The sequence below is a fragment of the Felis catus genome, chromosome A2 (assembly GCF_018350175.1).
Source record: "Felis catus isolate Fca126 chromosome A2, F.catus_Fca126_mat1.0, whole genome shotgun sequence".
Taxonomy (NCBI): Eukaryota; Metazoa; Chordata; class Mammalia; order Carnivora; family Felidae; genus Felis; species Felis catus.
The window spans coordinates 129044616-129064606 of NC_058369.1; the positions used below are offsets into that span (position 1 = coordinate 129044616).

At 34.9% G+C, this 19991-nt stretch overlaps 1 long non-coding RNA gene across 4 annotated transcripts in view; it reads left to right on the forward strand.

Moving 5' to 3' along the window:
- The window catches only part of LOC123383964, a 454947-nt gene that overhangs the window by 280068 nt on the left and 154888 nt on the right, over positions 1-19991 (forward strand). For all 4 annotated transcript variants that reach the window (XR_006594422.1, XR_006594423.1, XR_006594421.1 and 1 more), the window contains one exon: positions 7141-7290. This is a non-coding gene — a long non-coding RNA (uncharacterized LOC123383964). The remainder of the gene's footprint in view (positions 1-7140; positions 7291-19991) is intronic.

Sequence of the window (19991 nt, forward strand, 5' to 3'; positions counted from 1 at the left end):
CCAAAACAAATATTCCCTTTGGTGTAGCCACCTCACCTAATAAACCCAAACAAAGAGAATTTTAAAGTTTTAATTAATTATAGAAAAGACTAATTTTAAGATACATTTGTAAAACACTATGATATTAAAGTTTGAGTAGTTCAGGGCCAACTCCTTTAATTCCTTGAAAAGCTATTAACTGAGGTCCTACTATGTTTAGGGCTTCAGCGATTACCAAAGTTGAGTAAACTGTAGACCAAAGTGTCAAATTGTTTTTGCCTTCATTCTTTTACTTTGATATATTATGACATTATCTCAAAGGAATTAGTTCCTCAGCTAAGGTCCTGACAACCATACATTTCTCCATAGAGAGAACTTCCATTAAGAGTAGGCAGGTTAACCTGAGAAGTCCTGGGCTTACGTTGTCAAGTGAGCTTTTCAGGTGCAAAGAGTCATAACTTTGTATTGCAGGAATATTTTCTCAGGAGCATCTTTTAAAAATTCTTCTATCCCATTACTTTCTTCAGAGATTCATTTGGTGCTAGATTCAATTCTGTTTTTTTGTTTTTGTTTATTTGTTTTATGACTCTCTTAAATACTCTGGTGATATCGACACACAACACACATAGAAATATATGTAGATAGGCGTATACACACAGGTATATGGATAGATAGATATACATACACACATATGTAATTTCTTATACATATCTCTCTATGTTTAAAGATTTTCAAATGTTTATAAGTTATTTCACTATTTTTATACTGGGTTTCAGATAATCTTCACCGGTTCTGAAATTTCAAACGATATATTCAGCAGAGTGTCTGTGTAGTAGATATTCTAAGACTGAAATTCTAAGACCTTACATATATGAGATTTTTGTCTAAGTCACGAGTAAAAACTTGGCCGAATATAGTGCATTTTTAAAAAATGAAACTTTTCTTACTTTTATTGTCTATTATTTCTTCTCTTAATAGTGCAGTTGTTTAAACAGACATTGATCTACACTTTCCTTTTCTTGTTGCACCACATCTCCTTTATCTTTCACCCCTCCGTGGAGTGTGCAGTATTGATCATCAAAAACGATCTCCCAATAGTAAATCCCCATTCTTTTTATTCAAGCATCATTATTCATGTATTTCTGTGGTTCTGATCCCTAATTCTGTATCTTCATCTTTTTTCAACGTTTATTTATTTTTGGGACAGAGAGAGACAGAGCATGAACGGGGGAGGGGCAGAGAGAGAGGGAGACACAGAATCGGAAACAGGCTCCAGGCTCTGAACCATCAGCCCAGAGCCTGACGCGGGGCTCGAACTCACGGACCGCGAGATCATGACCTGGCTGAAGTCGGACGCTTAACCTACTGCACCACCCAGGCGCCCCCATCTTTTTTCATAATCATGTCCCTTTGGGTAATCCATTATGACCCCAAACTCAATTTTTGTAATGCAGATGTTCTTACCTCTCAAGCATCCTTTTCTCAATTAATGATATAAACACTTTTCAATCACCCAGGATCAAAACTTGAAGTACTCTGTTTTCCCCCACCACGATCATTTCAAATCCTTTACCAAGGCCAATTCTTTAAAAAAAAAAAAAAAATCCATTGAAAGCATTCCTTCTAGGGTGCATGGTGGTTTGGTCACTTGAATATCCAACTCTTGATTTCTGCTCAGGTCATGATCTCATGGTTTGTGAGATGGATCCCCACGTCGAGCTTTGTACTGACAGCATGGAGTCTGCTTGGGATTCTCTCTCTCTCCCACTCTCTCTGCCCCTCTCCTGCTCATGTGCGCTCTCTCTCGCTCTCGCTCTCTCTCTCTCTCTCTCTCTCTCTGTCTTTCAAAATAAATAAAGAGAGGGAGAGAGAGAGAGAGAGAGAGAGAGAGAGCGCGCATTCCTCCTTCTTTTCCATTTGTTCCACATAGGGATGACACACAGGTCAGACTCTAATCACTTCAGGTACAGAGTTTGAAATAGTCCCAAGCTAGTTTTCTTTTATCTGTAGTTTCCCTCTCCCTAATTCTTGTATGACTAATCATGAAATTTTCTCTAGCATAATTTTGAAAAAAAACTTGCTATGGTTTCTCATTTTGTATGAAATAATGCAGCCAAAACTTCCTTAGTTGGGAACACAAAATTCTCTAAAGTCTGAGTTTAATCTACCCTTCAAGTGAATCTTTAATTCTTCCCTTTTTCCTGGCAAGTCTAGTCTATTCTTTCACTTCCAAATTTCTTAGACACTATATTTTAACCCATTTTGTATGCTCTCTTCCAGATCTACCAAGATTTTGAGTGTATTTGAGGTTTATTCACTTTTAAAGCACAATCTAATTGCCATATTGTTATTGTTAAGCTTTTCCTAAACATTTTACTTCATGGTGAAATCTGCATAATCTGACGTGATATTGCATTAGTGACTAATCCATGCTGAAAATATTTTGTGTGTGATTTTAGCATCATATATGTATGTGTATTGACACATTGGTAATATGTACATTATCCTTATTATTACATTGTTTATATATGATTAACATACAATTTAACCTCATAAATCAGTTGTAAGCTCTTTGAGGAAAGTACTGTATACACCTCTTATGCTCATTAGAATAGAGCCTTGCATACAGTTGATGCTCATTTTATCCCTGCTAATGAATGGATGCTTTAAAACACATAAAACATGGAAATCATAGGCTAGTAGAGTTGATAAATTTGAAAGAAAAATGATTCACTGAATGGCTCTTTAGGATAATGCAAGACCATATAAGAAAAATTTTTATTGAATTTCTGTTAATATTATTTGCTCTTAGAGTAAATAATTCTATAGCTGAAAGCTTAGTTTTGTGTTTTTTTTTTTATATTGACTAATTCTAGCAAGAGGAAAAGTTCCTGAATTCCTTCATGTGTGTTTGAAAATACATAGGTGATTTTTTTTTATGCATTGATTATAGGTATAAAGAAAACTGACTTAAATGTGAGAATGATGATTCTTGTCAATGGCGACACAACTCTTTAGACAGTGGATTCTTTGATGATCTCTTAAAGAGAGTTGCCATTATCACTTGAACTTGTCTCCAGAATAATTCTGGCATTCCTATATACATCCACATACCTATATTGCGTGTATACTACAAAAATTTATGATTGGAAAGAAACTCACATATCTGCTGTCCAATATATATAACATTGAAGGAATTACATTCCTTCCAGTGGAAAGTTGAGTTTCATTTGCTTGTCAAATTATATTATAATAAAAAAATTTTCAGGGGATTTAGAAGATCTGCTGAAGTGAACTTTGTCAAGTAACCCATGAGTAAAGATACTTTGCTTTGAATTTCATTCTTCTATGTGTCACTGACACCTATAGATATAAGGTGCTACATATTTTTAAGGCTTCCCACTCAATGGCACAGCATATAATGTAGTTTCAAAATATGTTCTGTTAAATAAGATTCTCAGGCACCTGGGTGGCTCAGTCACTTAAGCATCCTACTTCAGCTCAGGTCATGATCTCACAGTTTGTGGGTTTGAGCCCCACATCAGGCTCTGTGCAGAGCCTGGAGCTGAAGTAGGATGCTTAACTGACTGATATATTTTACATATTTTGGTTGCACTATATAAATAGATAGATGGATATAATTCAAATCTCATACAGACAAATAGTTTGTTTAAGAAACCTCAGTGTAAAATCTAGTGTGGAAAGAAAACAAAGAACAGAGGGTTTAAATGGTGCTCTGTTGAAACGGTGACATTTCATCTGATAGACTACTTCTGTTGCACACAGGTGCTGAAAGGCTTTGTTTGAATGTGAATCAACTATTAGCCTAAGTTACTGGTAACCAACAGGGGAGTTTCTCCCAGCTGTGAGTTTAGATAGAAACTCTGGTAGCCCTATCTTCAGGTTGCCTCCAGTGATGTGGTGATTGTAATTTGTCAGTGTGAAAAGACTGAGCCATACATACCGATGAGACTAAGAACTACATACCCCAGAATCCACAGCCAAGTGCAGAGAAAACTTTAGTGATGAATGACACCAGGTCTTGGCTCCAGAGGAACTTGGAGATTATTGGGGAAGAATGATGTGAAAAAGGAAAATTAAAAGCAAGGTGTTAAATGCTACCAACTCAATATAAACAAAGCACCAAAAGCCAACAAAAGATAAAAACCACGATCTTTGCCTGATGGGAATGAAGTTGTGAAATTATCCTGTAACCAGACATAGAGAACCCAGTCAATGTATGCAAAATCATATTTACAATTGTAGATGTAAGAAAGGTGTTAGAAACTGTAAACAGAATTTTTTAGAGACCCCTTCATGAAACTTGTGGCTTGAAAGTATTAGAAATGAGTGCTCGATGGTTGATTCAGGTAGAAACCACCAGTGGAGTTCTTACTGGGTGAATGGAATAAACTATGTCAAATAATTTGTGTAAGTATAGGCATCAGCTGAGGATAGTCTTTGTAAAGTATTTAATATACCAATTCAGTCTGTATTTCTCTATACCTTTTATCTTCTACCAATGTTAATTTCCACCTACTTGCATGTTAAAAGCCTGTAATTCTTCCTTTGTTCTGGGGAGCTCAATTCTCTTTAAAATATGAGCTGCTTCTAGCAGCAATACTCACAGGGAAATAAAAGCATGGATGTTAAAACAGTGGATTTGGAAGACAAGAATGAGAAAGGGATGCTGTAGAAGAAAAAAAACATGACAGTGCTTTGCACTGTCTCCAGGGTAAAAATGAAAGTAGTTCATTAACATGTACTTAGATAATAGTACATTCTTATATTGCATATTTAAATTTGGATTTGAAAAAAAAAACCTACCTACATCACAAGATTTTGCATCATCTAAAAGAAAATCTTAATTGGTCCATCTGGCATTTGAAATAATGCTCTACTTATTATAAAGCAGGTGTTAGACATTTTTGAATATTCTATCCTTAATTAAAGCTTAAAGAAAGTAAGATTACATTTTCTATTTTAAAAGTTAAAAATCTAAAGTTACTAGACATGAATAACAAAATATATGGAATTATATGATTTTTCAGATTAGATTACTAATTATTAGATATTATTTCTTGAACTTTAATTTTTAACCTACTTTTGTTTTGAATTTGAGAAATGTAATAGATAAGAGTCAATGTCTGGAAGTCATTTATATTCAAACTTTATCCTAGTTGAGAAATTCAGTATATTCTTCAGTGTGATGTGGTTTAGTAAGCACTTTTGAAAAGAGAGTTCACCATAGATTTGACTCTAGTTTTAGGGACTTTTTCCAAAGACATTGAATCTATCACTTGATACCTCAAAGGAAAATGCGTTAAAAATGTGCAGCCTTTATTAATAAATAGATGCTTTTTAAAATAGTTCTCTTGGGGGCACCTGGGTGGCTCAATCTTTAAGCGTCGAATTTTGGCTTGCGTCATGATCTCACGGTTTGAGCTATGTGCTGACAGTGCAGAGCCTGCTTGGGATTTTTTCTTTCTTCCTCTCTCTCTGTTTCTTCCCCACTCACTCATTCTCTCTCAAAATAAATAAATAAACTTAAAAAAGTTCCCTTGGGATCCTTTAAGATTAGATTCTGCCTCAGTTTGCCAGGATTTTGAAGAGTTTAGTGATCTTGAGAACCTATACTATTCGTATAAAAAGGAACATCAACTTGATTTGAGTCTTGCTTAAGGCCTATATGAAGAAGATCATAAAGACTGAGGAATATAATAGTACTAATTAGGGTATACAACAGGTTAAACAACACAGTGTAAGTAGTGTCTGTGAATCAAATCTAAGAAGACTGAAAGCTTGAGTGGACGTTTCTAGGGTTTTTTTTTTTTAAGTTTATTTATTTTGAGAGAGAGAATAAGAGTGCAAGTACATGAGTGGGGGAGGGACAGAGAGAGCAAGAGAATCCCACGCAGGCTGTGCTCTGCTGTCAGTGCAGAGCCCCACGCAGGGCTTGAGCTCCTGAACCAAACCATGAATCATGACCTGAGCTGAAACCAAGAGCCAGACAACTGACTGAACTACCCATGTGCCCCTCTAGGGTTATTTTTGACAAACTCTATTCAAAACATCTATTAATGTTTAGTTTAAAAAATGGAATTAAAGAAGGAACCAGTTCCTATGTTGAACAATTGAAACACTCCAGCTCTACTTGTGTGCATGAATTCTCTCCACAAATTGGCTCTGGAGGGGTTCCTGAGTGGCTCAGTCAGTCAAGCCTTTGACCTTTGAATTTGGCTCAGGTCATGGTCTCATGGTTCTTGAGATCACCCCTGGGTCGGGCTCTTTACTGACTGTGCAGAGCCTTCTTAAGATTCTCCCTCCCCCACTCTATCTTCCTCTCCCCCTCTTACGGTCTGTCTCTCTCTCAAAATAAACAAACATTAAAAAAAATTGGCTCTGTATTCTAAAAAGGAACTGGAAGCTCCCATCAGTGTTTTTGGGTGTCAGAGAAAAAATGAAAAAACTGATACTCTGAGAAATAAAATAAACCATGTATCAAAGTTGTATATAATATAAAAATGTCATTATTAATTTAGGCTAGATGATGCAATTAAAATTCAAAATAATTTCAGTAGGCTTTCAAAATTTAATAAAGACTGTAGATTGTAAGTAATGACAGCAAAAATACAGAATTAGGAAAGAAGTGGCTCAAAAGAATCTTATAGGAATAATATGCAGAAGGGTTGAAGTCAGTTTGACTATTTCATAATAATTAAATGAATATTTGTTGATAAGAAAAGCACTTTGCTGAGTGTCTTCAAAAATACAAAAATGAGACTGCTTTAGTCTTTAAAGGAATAAACATATGTATAAATGATTTATTTGCACCGATATTCATAAATAAAATACACAGTATCTGTCATTTGATTGATTGAATGAACTAAAGTTAAATCAACGAATGGAGACACATGACAAAATTAATTCTATTTTAAGAGAATTTTTCACAGAAAGTTAACTTTATGATGGAACTTAAAAATAGTATTTAAAAAATTAGGTATAAAATAGTACTCTAGACAAGCTCTGTCCAATAGAATGTTCTGTGATGATATAAATATTTTATAATTATTATCTATTATGGTAGCCACATAGTTCTCAGTTGAGAACTTGAAATGTTTGAACTGAATTTTTAAACTTATTTAATTTTTATTAATTTAGATTTAATGGCTACCATGCTGAACAACACCACTCTAGGCAGAGAAACCAGCATGAGCAGATGCACTGAAGATTGGGAGCATATGGGAACTTGCTTTGGAGATGGCCACTTCTCTGGTCTGACAGGAACAATGTTAAATGATAAAGTATAAGGTAAGATTGAAAGAAAGTACCTCAGTAATGATGAAATTTGAAGTGGGGTTCGTGAGCAAACGGCCAAGGAAGAATTCTCAAGATGTTGTTGGTGCAAAAAGGTGATTTTATTAAAGCATGGGGACAGGACCCGTGAGCAGAAAGAGCAACACTGGGGTTGTGAGGAGCAACTGATTATGTACTTTCAAGTTTGTGGAGGGAGGGGAGGTATTGATACCATTGGTCTCCAAGGAATTTCTGGATGTTGAAAGCAGGGTCTCACAGGACCCTGAAGATGTACTATTGTGAAGATAAGGTTGCTTTAGTCTTTAAGGAAATGTAAACATTAAGGCATTAAGGCAACCATAGACGTCTTGGGGAGTGTTATACGCTGCAGGTCTCTGACATCTATCAATGGGCTGCAGTCTGTAAGGGAAATTAATTTAAACTACATTTTTCTACATTGCCTATGTTTACCTCATCAGTAAGATTTTGGAAGATTTTTGCCTATTAGGCCATTATAGATGAGGCAGTGAAAATTTATGAGCAGGTTTGAGTAAAGGCCAACCCAGTGTTTTAGGAAGAAAACTGGTGGCAGTGTGAGTCAAACCAAAGTGATCAGAAAAGTGGTTACTATAAATGTTTATACAAGTGGTTTTGAGATATTATACCGAGACAATGGAAGACAAGATAAAAAGGACAATCGCAAAAAGGACAATTCAGAGATATATGTCTCATATTGCCTTAATTTGTTTCCCCAGACTAAGGAGGGAACATGTGAGTAAAAATTACAAGTGCAAGTGGCCATTTTTGAGGGTTGCTGGAAGAAGAAGCAAAGTGACCAGGGAAAAGATGGCAGCAGGTATTAGGTGTGTGACTAGGCCAGGGATCCATCCAGATGGGTGGCTGAAGTTCATGACTACAGGAAGACTTTGGGGATGGTATAGAATGCATGCCTCAAAATTATCTCAACAAAAGAGTAAGGGCACTGAGACATTTATACACAATTGCCGTCAATCTTTGGTTGAGGGCTATTTCCAGGGGATGCTAATTACCCAGGACTTCTGGCCTATTGCATGCTTGGATGGAACAGTTTTCCATCAGGAAAAACAAAAAACAAAAAACAAAAACAAAACAAAACCCCTCAAGAATAGAAATGCAGATAATGGGATTTGGAAGCCTTCAGGAATATAATGAAATGGTACCATCTAAAGGATGTAGTCAAGGCTCTGACAAGTGTCTCCTACACATCTGAGCATCATGCTGGGTATGCCACAGGTTTTATAAAATGTCTAAATATCTGTAAACATACTAACAGCTTTACTTCTTAAATATGAAGGTAGATGGTATTCAAGTAAAAAAATCTAAGAATGATAAATACATTTATATTAGAAAAGAAATATGTATGTAGAATACTAACACGTATTTAGTCAAAAAAACATAGATGAGATAACAGACCAGTCCCAATTGAAGCAAACTGTGTTGTTTTTGGAGCCAGTGGCTCTCAGAAAGTTCTCCATGGCTCTTTGGTGTCCTGCCAAGTTTTCACAGTGTGTTCCACTTTTGATAAATATGTGAGGTTTACTGTTGCTATAATTGAGTATATATTCTGTTATGATAATATCCAATGAGCTGAAAAGTGAGAGATCAGACATAGCATACTGTGAAGCCAGAAACTTGAAAATGTCTTTATTTTCTATAACATTTGAGAACTCTGCTCCATGAACATAGGCAAGAATTCGGTCAGTGAAATAAAGATTTTAACTTAAACTCTGACACAGTGTAAGACAGTCCAGCTTAATGATTAGGTAACTGAAGATGCTTTTATAGACATCAGGAGTTTTTGTGGCTCTGTAGCAATGACAGTATTTTATTTATTCCTAATATTTTGATGTGGTTTGAATCCCTTTATCACTTTGTCACCAGAACTGTAATATTCTAAACTGTACCAGTAAAAAAACAAAATGAAACAAAAACAGTTTGAGAAATGTGGGCTACTATGGGATATGTGTATGTGTGTTATGCAAATGAATCATTAAGTTATTGTGAATTTTTAAATGAATATTAATAACTTTAAAAATATTTTTATTTTTGAGTGCACAGTAGGTAAAGCAGAGATTTTCTTAACTTGGTTACTATTGATTTTACCAACAGACACAGAAATGTTAGTAAGATACATTCATTACAAGTTAGTTGTGGAATGATGGTCAATGCAGGTCTTACACTGTCAAAAATACAATTAATAACCAGAGGCTTACCTCTTGCAAGTAGTATATTTTCTAGGGAATCAAAGTTATTTTGCTAAAAGTTTGATGGTAAATAGATTTTTTATTATAATATATGAGTCATGATTCATTATTGGTTATTAATACTGCTGATCTGGCACTTTCTGTGTCAACTCTGTATAGAGGTGGGTAGTCTTCTACTGATATTAGGTGCTTCATTTTTCTGCATAAATTTACTCACAATTCATTGGTTATTAATGCATGTTTCTGCCTTTAACATGGAATGTTGAGAAAGTGTGCTTCAAAAATATCTCAAACAAGGGGTGCCTGGGTGGCTCAGTGGGTTAAGCGTCCGACTTTGGCTCAGGTCATGATCTCGTGGTCCGTGGGTTTGAGCCCCGCGTCGGGCTCTGTGCTGACAGCTCAGAGCCTGGAGACTGTTTCAGATTCTGTGTCTCCCTCTTTCTCTGACCCTCCCCTGTTCATGCTCTCTCTCTCTGTGTCTCAAAAATAAATAAATGTTAAAAAAAAATCTCAAACAAGCAAAAAAAATCTCAAACTTACTGCATATCAATAACCACCAAAATTTTAATTGGCCTAAATACTATGTATGAAAGATTGCTTGAAGATGTAGGTACATTTTTCTCCATGTCGTCTAAATGTCAGTCATTTATTTACCACATTCACTTTTTTGCCATATCCAACTACCACCTGTACTTAGTATAATTCTTTAAAATAGCTCTATTTATTTATATGAATTTATTTTAAAAGGAAATGTATGTCACTACTGAAAATGGACCATGAAGTTAATTTACTAAGTAAAAAGGCAATTTGTAAAAAATATAAAACACTACTACATTTAAAATTAAAATAAAAATGAAATCAATTTCATATAAATAAAAACAAATTTATTCAAGCTATAAAATAAAGTACCTGAAAATACGTACCTAAATGAGAAGAATGTAATTATTTATGACTGGTCAATAACAAGTGAGATAATCCATTTGATGTGCTTAGATTAAGAAAAAACATAATGTATTCAATATGGGCCATTCTTGCCTTTTTTATTTGTTTGTTATTAATTAATCAGCATGAAGAATTACGTGTTTATGTTGTTGAATAGGACAAAGACATTGACTCCCACTCCCTTCTCTGATGTTGTTTGGTTCCTAAAAAAATCCCAAGAATTAGGATTCTTAGCTTAGAATTCCTAAAAAGCTTAGTCCCTATTGATTCAAAAAGCTGTCTAAAGTGGTCTTCAAAATCTTGTTCTGTATGTATCAGTTTATTAGGAAATGTCTGCAAAATAAAGGTAAATGTAGTTTATCTATTCAGTACTACAATCTGGTTTGGGAATATATAAAGGAATTTTAATACTGCCTTTATTAGGTATTACAAGAGTCTCTTTTAATGTTCAAAATCTTTTTTTAAATACATTTTTAATGTGTATTTATTTTTGAGAGAGACAGAGAGAGAGAGAGAGAGAGAGAGAGAGAGAGAGAGAGAGAGATAGCATGAGCAGGGGAGGGGCAGAGAGAGGGAGACACAGAATTCAAAGCAGGCTCCAGATCTGAGCTGTCAGCACAGAGCCTGACATGGGACTCGAACTCATGAACCACGAGTTCATGACCCAAGCCGAAGTTGGATACTCAACCGACTGAGCCACCCAGGCACCCCTAATGTTCAAAATCTTTAAAAAAAAAACTTTTTTTTAATGTTTTATTTATTTTTGAAAGAGAGAGAGAGACAGAGCACAAGCGGGGAGGGGCAGAGACAGAGAGGGAGACACAGAATCCAAGGCAGACTCCAGGCTCTGAGCTGTCAGCACAAAGCCCAACGCAGGATTTGAACCTGGGAACAGTAAGATCATGACCAGAGACGAAGTTGGACGCCCAACCAGCTAAGCCACCCAATGTTCAAATATTTTTAATGAATTTTTCTAGAAGTTATCCAGACCAGAAAATGATCCAAATTCTCATAGTCAAATAAGCTCCTAAGGTGGATGATTTTTCATCTTTACATAGTCTTTCCTTTTTCTTTAGCCATTGATCTTCCCAATGTTTCCTGTATGTATGATTGTGCAACATTGGACTTGTATTTCCAGGCCTCCTTTGTAGCTAGATTTGCTATTTTGACTATTCTGATCAGTGGAATCCATGTGGAAGAAAAGGTATATTTAACTTCCAGAAAATGTACTTAAAGAGAGACGAAATGTCCTTTCTCTGTATTTTTTCTCCTTCCTTCTGGCTGGCATGCAGATGTGATAGTTTGAGCTAGACTAGCTGTCTTGGACTATGAAATGGAAACCATGATTCAAAAATGATCGGAGAGGAACCAGAAGCTGGAATTACAAAGTAAAGGAAGCCAAAACCTATGCTGGATTTCCCTTTCCCCTTCCTTCCAGCACCCCTTTCTTCTTTTTTTTTTAAATATGAAATTTATTGTCAAATTGGTTTCCATACAACACCCAGTGCTCATCCCAACAGGTGCCCTCCTCAATTGCCCATCACCTACTTGCCCCTCCCTCCCACCCCCCATCAACCCTCAGTTTATTCTCAGTTTTTAAAAACCTCTTATGGTTTGCTTCCCTCCCTCTCTTTTTTTCCCCCTTCCCCTCCCCCATGGTCTTCTGTTAAGTTTCTCAGGATCCACATAGGAGTGAAAACATATGGTATCTGTGTTTCTCTGTATGACTTATTTCACTTAGCATCATACTCTCCAGTTCCATCCACGTTGCTACAAAAGGCCATATTTCATTCTTTCTCATTGCCATGTGGTATTACATTGTGTATATAAACCACAATGTCTTTATCCATTCATCAGTTGATGGACATTTAAACTCTTTTCATAATTTGGCTATTGTTGAAAGTGCTGCTATAAACATTGGGGTACCTCTTTCTAGCTCATCTCAAAGTAACACAGTTTTCATTTGCTTCTGTAGCATGAAGGTGAAGGTATCAGATGGTGGTTACATGAACTTCAAGTCTCTGCTGTTTCTTTGGTTTCAGTTCTCCAGTCTAGAAGGTGATGCATAATGGTGTTCTCTGGCATTAAGTCTCTGCCATTTAGGCTTAAAATGCAAGCAGGGCATGTATTCCTTCCAGCAGTAGTAGCTTCACTGTTAACTTGTTTGGGCCTAGAAGTGTTCTTCATCTGTAAATATGATTTAAAATCTAAGCCATGAATGTTTTATTTATTAAGACAAAAAGTATACATGAAAAAAAATGGTTTGAAAAAGACCCTACGTCTTTCTTATTGATAACCGGGAAGTACACAGACCAACAACTTTCTGCCTACATTTATGCATGAGAAAAGTAAGCATTTATTTTTAGCCAATATTATTTTTATGTTTTCCATCACTAAGATTAAGTCAGACAATTGCAGGAGGAACAACTTCCTTTCCATTTTGCAATTATTTCCTACACAGAGTTGTGTAGTTGGAATTTTGATATAAACTTGCCTTAAGAGGTAAAGTAAGATTTAACGAATGGCCAAATTATATCTGTAATATATATACATGTCAGGGTCTATTACTTTTATGTGAGTGGTCATGTAGATTCGAGATTTCATCTAAAAAATTACAAGGATCTTCTTACAAGTTGAATAGATATACGAGAGCATTTCCTATGGAAACCCAAAGAACTTCAGTATGGAAAAAACAGTTGTTCACTCTTACTGCCCATATTTCTACAGAGCTGAGAAAAAAAATTCAGGAGGCTTCCTTTTATGTTTTTGGAATCTGTAGAAGTTTTATTATATACTGTGTTATTTCTATTAACTCTTCATGCCTAGTTTACATTATGGATTTCTTGCATATATGGTAAGGAGTAGATTTTTGTAGATTCAGATGCAAGAGCTTAAATACATGGGACTCTTAAAGTAACAGTGGCTTGGCTACCCACTCTATGTGACCAGTAAAGTACTCCCAGACTATACTATTAATTGTTATGATACTATCAATACAATGATTTGCTAATATTCTGGGTATAACCTAAATGTGTTATAGCATAATTCAGAAAAAAAATAATGTTGAATGAGATAAAATAATATTCTTGGAGTTCTGTGGTCACAAAGACATTCTCTCAGTCTTAACCGTTTAGGGTCCAGCATGCTAAGATTTTGCTTTGACTCATTCTAATCAGATGCAGTGACAAACAACCTGGTCAATGACTTTTAAGCAGAGAGTTTAATTCTTGCTCATTCTACTGTCTATCATGTCTTTTTCACTTAGAACCAAGGGTAACAGTATAACCTTTACCTAGGACACTGCTATTCTCTTGGTAGAATGAAAAAGATAAATGGCAAACCATAGCCTGGTTCTTAAAGGTTTGGTCAGAAATGACACACTTCACAATCACTCACATTTTTTTAACCAAAGCAGTGCAAATGGATAGACCTAAATTCAGTGACATTGGGAAATATAATCCTCCCCAAAAGAACAGCATTGTAAATAGGGAAGAAGGTGTCTAAAGATCTAGCCTGAGATCTAATCACTCTCATACCAAGGGGATGCTTCAGTCATATCTCCTTGACAACATCATAACTGAATGTCTGGGTCACTAGGCTAATGATTTTGCTAGGAAGGAAGTCCTTGTCTAGGGAAGGTTCTTAATGGTGTGCTCCTGGCTAAAGAATTCTTATAATAAATAAAAACAGAATGTATGGATTTATGAGGTATGGCTCCCTGGAAAATAACACACTAGCTAGTGGGAAATTGGAGATGTTTCATAAAAGAAATGCTCCCTGATATCTGAGTTAATAACTTATGTACCTCAGTTAGAGATCTTGTCTATTCTTGGCCAAGAGTGAATGTCCACCATGGAAAAGAAAGAACCCAGGGAGCTGCTCATCATGTCTCAGAAGTCTCTTTGTTTTATCTGGTCTCTTGATTATCTGTATCCTTGAAATTATTAGCAGAACCTGATTTTGTGTATGATGCCTGACCCATTTGAGTATAATTTGACATTTCACCCCTTTGTGTTACTCAACAAAACATATGGCCAAGCCTGATATCAGTGCAATGAAGGGGAAGCAAATATTTTGAACACTAATGTAATCAACCATGCTTATTGTGCTTATTGATATATTTAGATTCTTCTAATATTCTTCTTCTCTGTATTCTTCTTCTAATATTCTTCTTCTCTTTTTTAAAATGCTTTTCTGTGGCTTCTGGATGGCTCATTCAGTTAAGCATATGAGTCTTGATTTCATCTCACATTGTGATCTCACAATCATGAGACTGAGCCTCGATCCTGAGACTGAGCCCCGCCTAGGGCTCCACACTGGGCATGGAGTCTCTTTAAAATTCTCTCTCCCTCTTCCTTTGCCCCTGCCCAACTTACATGTACATACTCTCTCTCAAAAAAAATATATGTATACATAAAAAATTAAAATACTTTTCATTGTGTGCATGTTTTCCTTTTGCTTTCTGTTTGATCAATATTCATTCCTCTTAATATTGGTTTGGAATATATATTTTATTTCTGGGATTTGTTTGGAATATATATATTTTATTTCTGGGATTTGTTTGGAATTTATATTTTATTTGTGGGATTTACTGGCAACCAGTGATTTTTTTTTTTTTTACTGTCTTCGTAATTTTACCTTTTCCAGAATGTGCTATAGTTAGAATCGTTTAGTATTTAGCCTTTTCAGACTGGCTACTTTCACTTAGTAATGTGCCTTTTCTTATAAGGACACTAATCCCATAGAACCAGAGCTCCACCTTAATGATCTCATTTAATCGGGTCATTTTCTTAAAGGCCTTATCACATGATGGGTATTGTTAGCACTTCAGTGTGTGATTGGTGGGGTCCACAATTCAGTCCATAGCAATTATCCTTTTTCCATTGAATTGCCTCTGCTTCTTTGTCAAAGATCAGTTGACTATATTTGTGTAGGTGTTTTCTGGGATCTCTTGTCTATTGCATTGATCTATTTGCCTATTCTTTGGCCAGTACCACACTGTCTTGATTACTGTAGCTTTTTAGTAAGTCTGAAAGTTGGATAATATATGCATATGTATAATATATATGGCATATATGTGACATTTATAATATATAAAATACAACATATTATATATTATATAATATGCAACATATATAACCTCCATAAAAGATATGGATGTGTGTATATATTGCCTATTTCTCATGGTATGTGCTTTCTAGTTGTTTGCTTATTACATATAATTTACTTCTTTGATTATTTCTAGTTCTTTGCGTTTGTGTGTGTGTGTGTGTGTGTGTGTGTGTGTTTTGTTTTGCTTTTTACTTGACCTGCTAGGTTTTCAGATGCATGTAAAACCTCCAATTAATATTGATTTGTCTATTTCTATATGTTCATTATTATGTGTAAATAGATCAAGGCTGTAATTCTACTTGCATTTACAGTTATAATTATTATATCTTCTTGAATCATTGTTTATTTTTCTACCAAATAAACTCTTTTTGTCTTTTATATTTTTTTATTTATAATGTATTTCCATTGATATTAAAATTCCCCTTTTTAGGGGCACCTTTCAAGCCCCATGTTAGACTCTGTGCCAACAGCTCAGTGCCTGGAGCCTGCTTCAGATTCTATGTCTCCCTCTCTCTGTCCTTCCCCTGCTCAACTCTGTCTCTCTCTCAAAAGTAAATAAACATTAAAAAAATAAAGTAAAATAAAATTCCCCTTTTTACTCTTATATTTCCCTTACATGGACACAACACATTTGCCTTTTTTTTTTCCTTGGGTGCTTTTTTATAGTTTTTAAAAAAAGACTTCTCAGATTCCTTCTAGTTTTTTATAAGATTAAACTTACACAAGGGAGAGAGAACCCCATGATATTTTATTGTCCTAACAAGTACTAGAAGAAAATAATTCAGTAATTCTCTTTTCACTTACATAACCCATTTTACAACGTATCATACTTTTTTTTTTTTTTTAGTTTTCAGTGACAGTAAATGCATTAATCAGCAATCTTCAAAGAAACAGAACCAACAAGATAGATAGGTGGATGGATGGATGGATGGATAGATAGATTTTTAGAAGGAATATAGATTCATATATAGAGAGATGTAGAAAGAATTTGTGTGTGTGTGTGTGTGTGTATTCATTCTAAGATATTCGTTTATTATATGGTATCATAAAGAGACTTATTATAAGTAAGATACTGGCTCATGCAATTATGGAGTCTGAGAAGTTCCACAATCTGCTGTCTGTAAGCTAGAGACCTAGGAAGGCTAGTGGTATATTTCTAAAGCCAGAGAGCCAGCGTGCTGATGGTCTGAGTCTCAAGGTCTGAGAACCAGGAGTGCCAAGGGGAGGAGGAGAATGATATCTCAATTCAAGTAGTCAGGTGATAGAGAGAGAGAGAGAGAGAGAGAGAGAGAGAGAGAGAATCCTCCCTTCTGCCACCTTTTTATTTTATTGAGACCCTCAACATAACAGATCACTTAGTCTGCCAGTTCAAATGCTAATCTTTTCCAAAAGGATTCTCACATTCACACCCAGAAATAATGCCTAACCAGACATGTAGTTATCCCATGATCTAGTCAAGGTGACATGAAATTGATTATCACACTAAATATATGTATTTGTGTATGTGTGTGCATGTACAAGTATAATTCCTAGAAGCCATATATGCTTGTTTCTACTCTGTCTTTTCTTTGTTTCATATGGTGTGATCTGGCATTATTTTTTGTAAACCATATTTTATTCTTTAAGCATTTTAAATAGACTTATTTTAAATGGTCTTTAAAAATGTTTGCCTGCACTATTATCATGCTAATTCTTTTTAAATGTGTGTAACAGCTTTCCATTATGATGGCCCATTTTTTTCTGTGTTTTTAAATTTTAAATGGTAAGTTTATTTTCAGAACACATTGTTTTCTGAATGAATATTATGTTTTGGGGTTGCGAGATTATTTCTGCAAAGCACATTTACATTTGCCTCTACTGGTGTCCTGTTGGTTTTGCTACTTCTAGAACAGTTTTGATGTTGAATCTTTATTTGGGTTGTTGCTGTATTCTCACACTCATAAATGGTGCCTTCTAGTTTTGTCATCTCATGAGTTATTCTTTTATTTGTAGAATCTTATGAAGGTGATAGAATTTTTTTTGCCATGTTTTGTTCCAGTAAGTAATTATTTTTGTCTCCCGTTGGTGAAAAGAACAGTCCTTTGATGCTCTTGGCTTTATAAAATGGGTTCTTTGTTCTCTGTCTAGCTTGGGCTTGGGGCTACCACTCTTGTAGGCATTATAATCTCAGCCACACACCTTAAAGTTGATACATGAACTATCCCACATCAACCAGTATGGCGATTCCCACTGATGACTCTGGCTTTAAATTCCTTATATTTTCATGGCACCTAAAGAATATTTTTTTCCTTCCATGTCAGCTATTCCTATGATTCTTTAATTTTATATTTTATTCAATATCCCTATATGTTTAGAGTGCGAAAAGTGGCATATCAATGGCAGGTTGTTCTACCATATTTACCAGATCGCCTAAGAATACAATGTTTTTGTTAGAGTGGACTCCAGTGCTTTACTCTTTTAGAACTAGTGCTAAGATTATTTCAGATTTATGTCATTCAAAAGAAGATAGTACTATTACTAAACAGGTAAGAAATTATGTGTTTATTTTATTCCAGTTACTTTCAAATAAATTATATATATATATATATATATATATATATATATATATATATACATATATATATATATTATATCAACTCAGTCAGGTAAGTATATTAGATAAGTAAGGGAATTGAAATGTAGAAAATTAATTTGTTTAAGTCACTATAAAATTCATAGAGGATCTATAGTCTCATTCTGGATTCTGAGACCTCAAAATCAGTATGCCAAAGCAATACTGAACTAATACCTATATCACCACCCACAAAAAAATTGTAGCATGACTTGTTAAAATGCTAGAAACAGCAGAATTCCAGAAGGTTCAATAGCATACAAAATCATAATTGCTAAAGTTAGCAGTTGACATTCATAACTGCTTATAGCATTCATGTTTTACTTAGGAAAATAGAAATTTTTTTTATTTTAGTCTTCATAGTAATAATTATGGCTTAACTTGGTATAGTGCAATGCACATAGTTTGACCTTATTTAGTATATTTTCTATAAAAACATAGGGAAAACATAAATAATAACATGAATTTCTATGTATCAGAGATCATTTTAATGTTCTTAATTAAAGAGTGATTCCTTGGGGCACCTGGGTGTCTCAGTCAGTTAAGCGTCCGATTTCGGCTCAGGTCATGATCTCGCAGTCTGTGAGTTCGAACCCCACATTGGGCTCTGTGCTGACAGCACAGAGACTGGAGCCTGCTTTGGATTCTGTGTTTCCCTCTCTCTGCACCTTCCCTGCTCACACTCTGTTTCTCTCTTTCAAAAATAAATAAACATTAAAAAAAAAGAGTGATTCCTTGAAACAGTAAATGTTAAATGATATTCTACAGAATCAAAACCTATGTAAAAAATTTAAACCTAGAATATCTGAAATAAAATAATTTTTGGAAAAATACTTAAAATGTATTTATTACTATTTCATTTAAAATCTGCTACAGAGTTATACAAAAAATTTTGGGTAGTGCAACTCAAAAAACTAACATCTTTCAGGAGATGATTTTCAATTACTACTTAACATTTTGAAATATAGTCCTCATAATGTTCACAACTTGTCATCAACTCATGTGATGATGGTACATGATCAAATTTATATATTTGTGGTGTCCACAGTTGGTTAAAAACAGATAGTTTTTAAGAGAGGCTTTATTTTGAGTCTAGTTTTTCCCTAAGCCTTATTCAAGAAGGCTTAAATTCTACCAAAAACAATCTAAAAGAAAAGGTTTTTTCCTCATCAAGAAACCAGTCTCACTATTTTAATCCACATGTCTATAACTGGATTTAAACCAGTTTAAACAAAAGTCTATAATGTAATATATTATGTTATAATCTTAAGTATGAAGGCCCAGCAATGTTATACGATTCATACAATAAATTTTGATGAAAATGGTACCCCTTGGAGTTGAGCAGATCACAAGCTACATATACAGTGTTCAAGACAACCTTGCATGAAGGAAAGTCTATTTACAGTAACCTACAAGAAGAAAACAAAGAGAATAAATATGAAGACATAACAACACTGTTCATGACTATGGTACTGTGATTAAGGAGAATCATTTCATTTATATATTAGGAAATATTGGAAAAATAGAGAAACTATCCAGACCAAACTCTGGCTGTGGACCATTTAATGTTCTCAGTTCTACTACCTCCTCTAGGACAGACACTAAGGTTGTCCATACTATATGAGAGTGGTATTTAGTTTGGGGCTTCTGAGGCTGGTTCAGATTGTTGAATCTGTGCTAGGTGGTTTGTACATACGTTTTGATGTAATCATCATGACAAGCATGAGAAGCATTTTCATGAGCTCTGTATAATTGCTAAGAAAGCTGAAATTTAGGAATATTAAGGCCTTTCTCATGTTTTGGTGTCT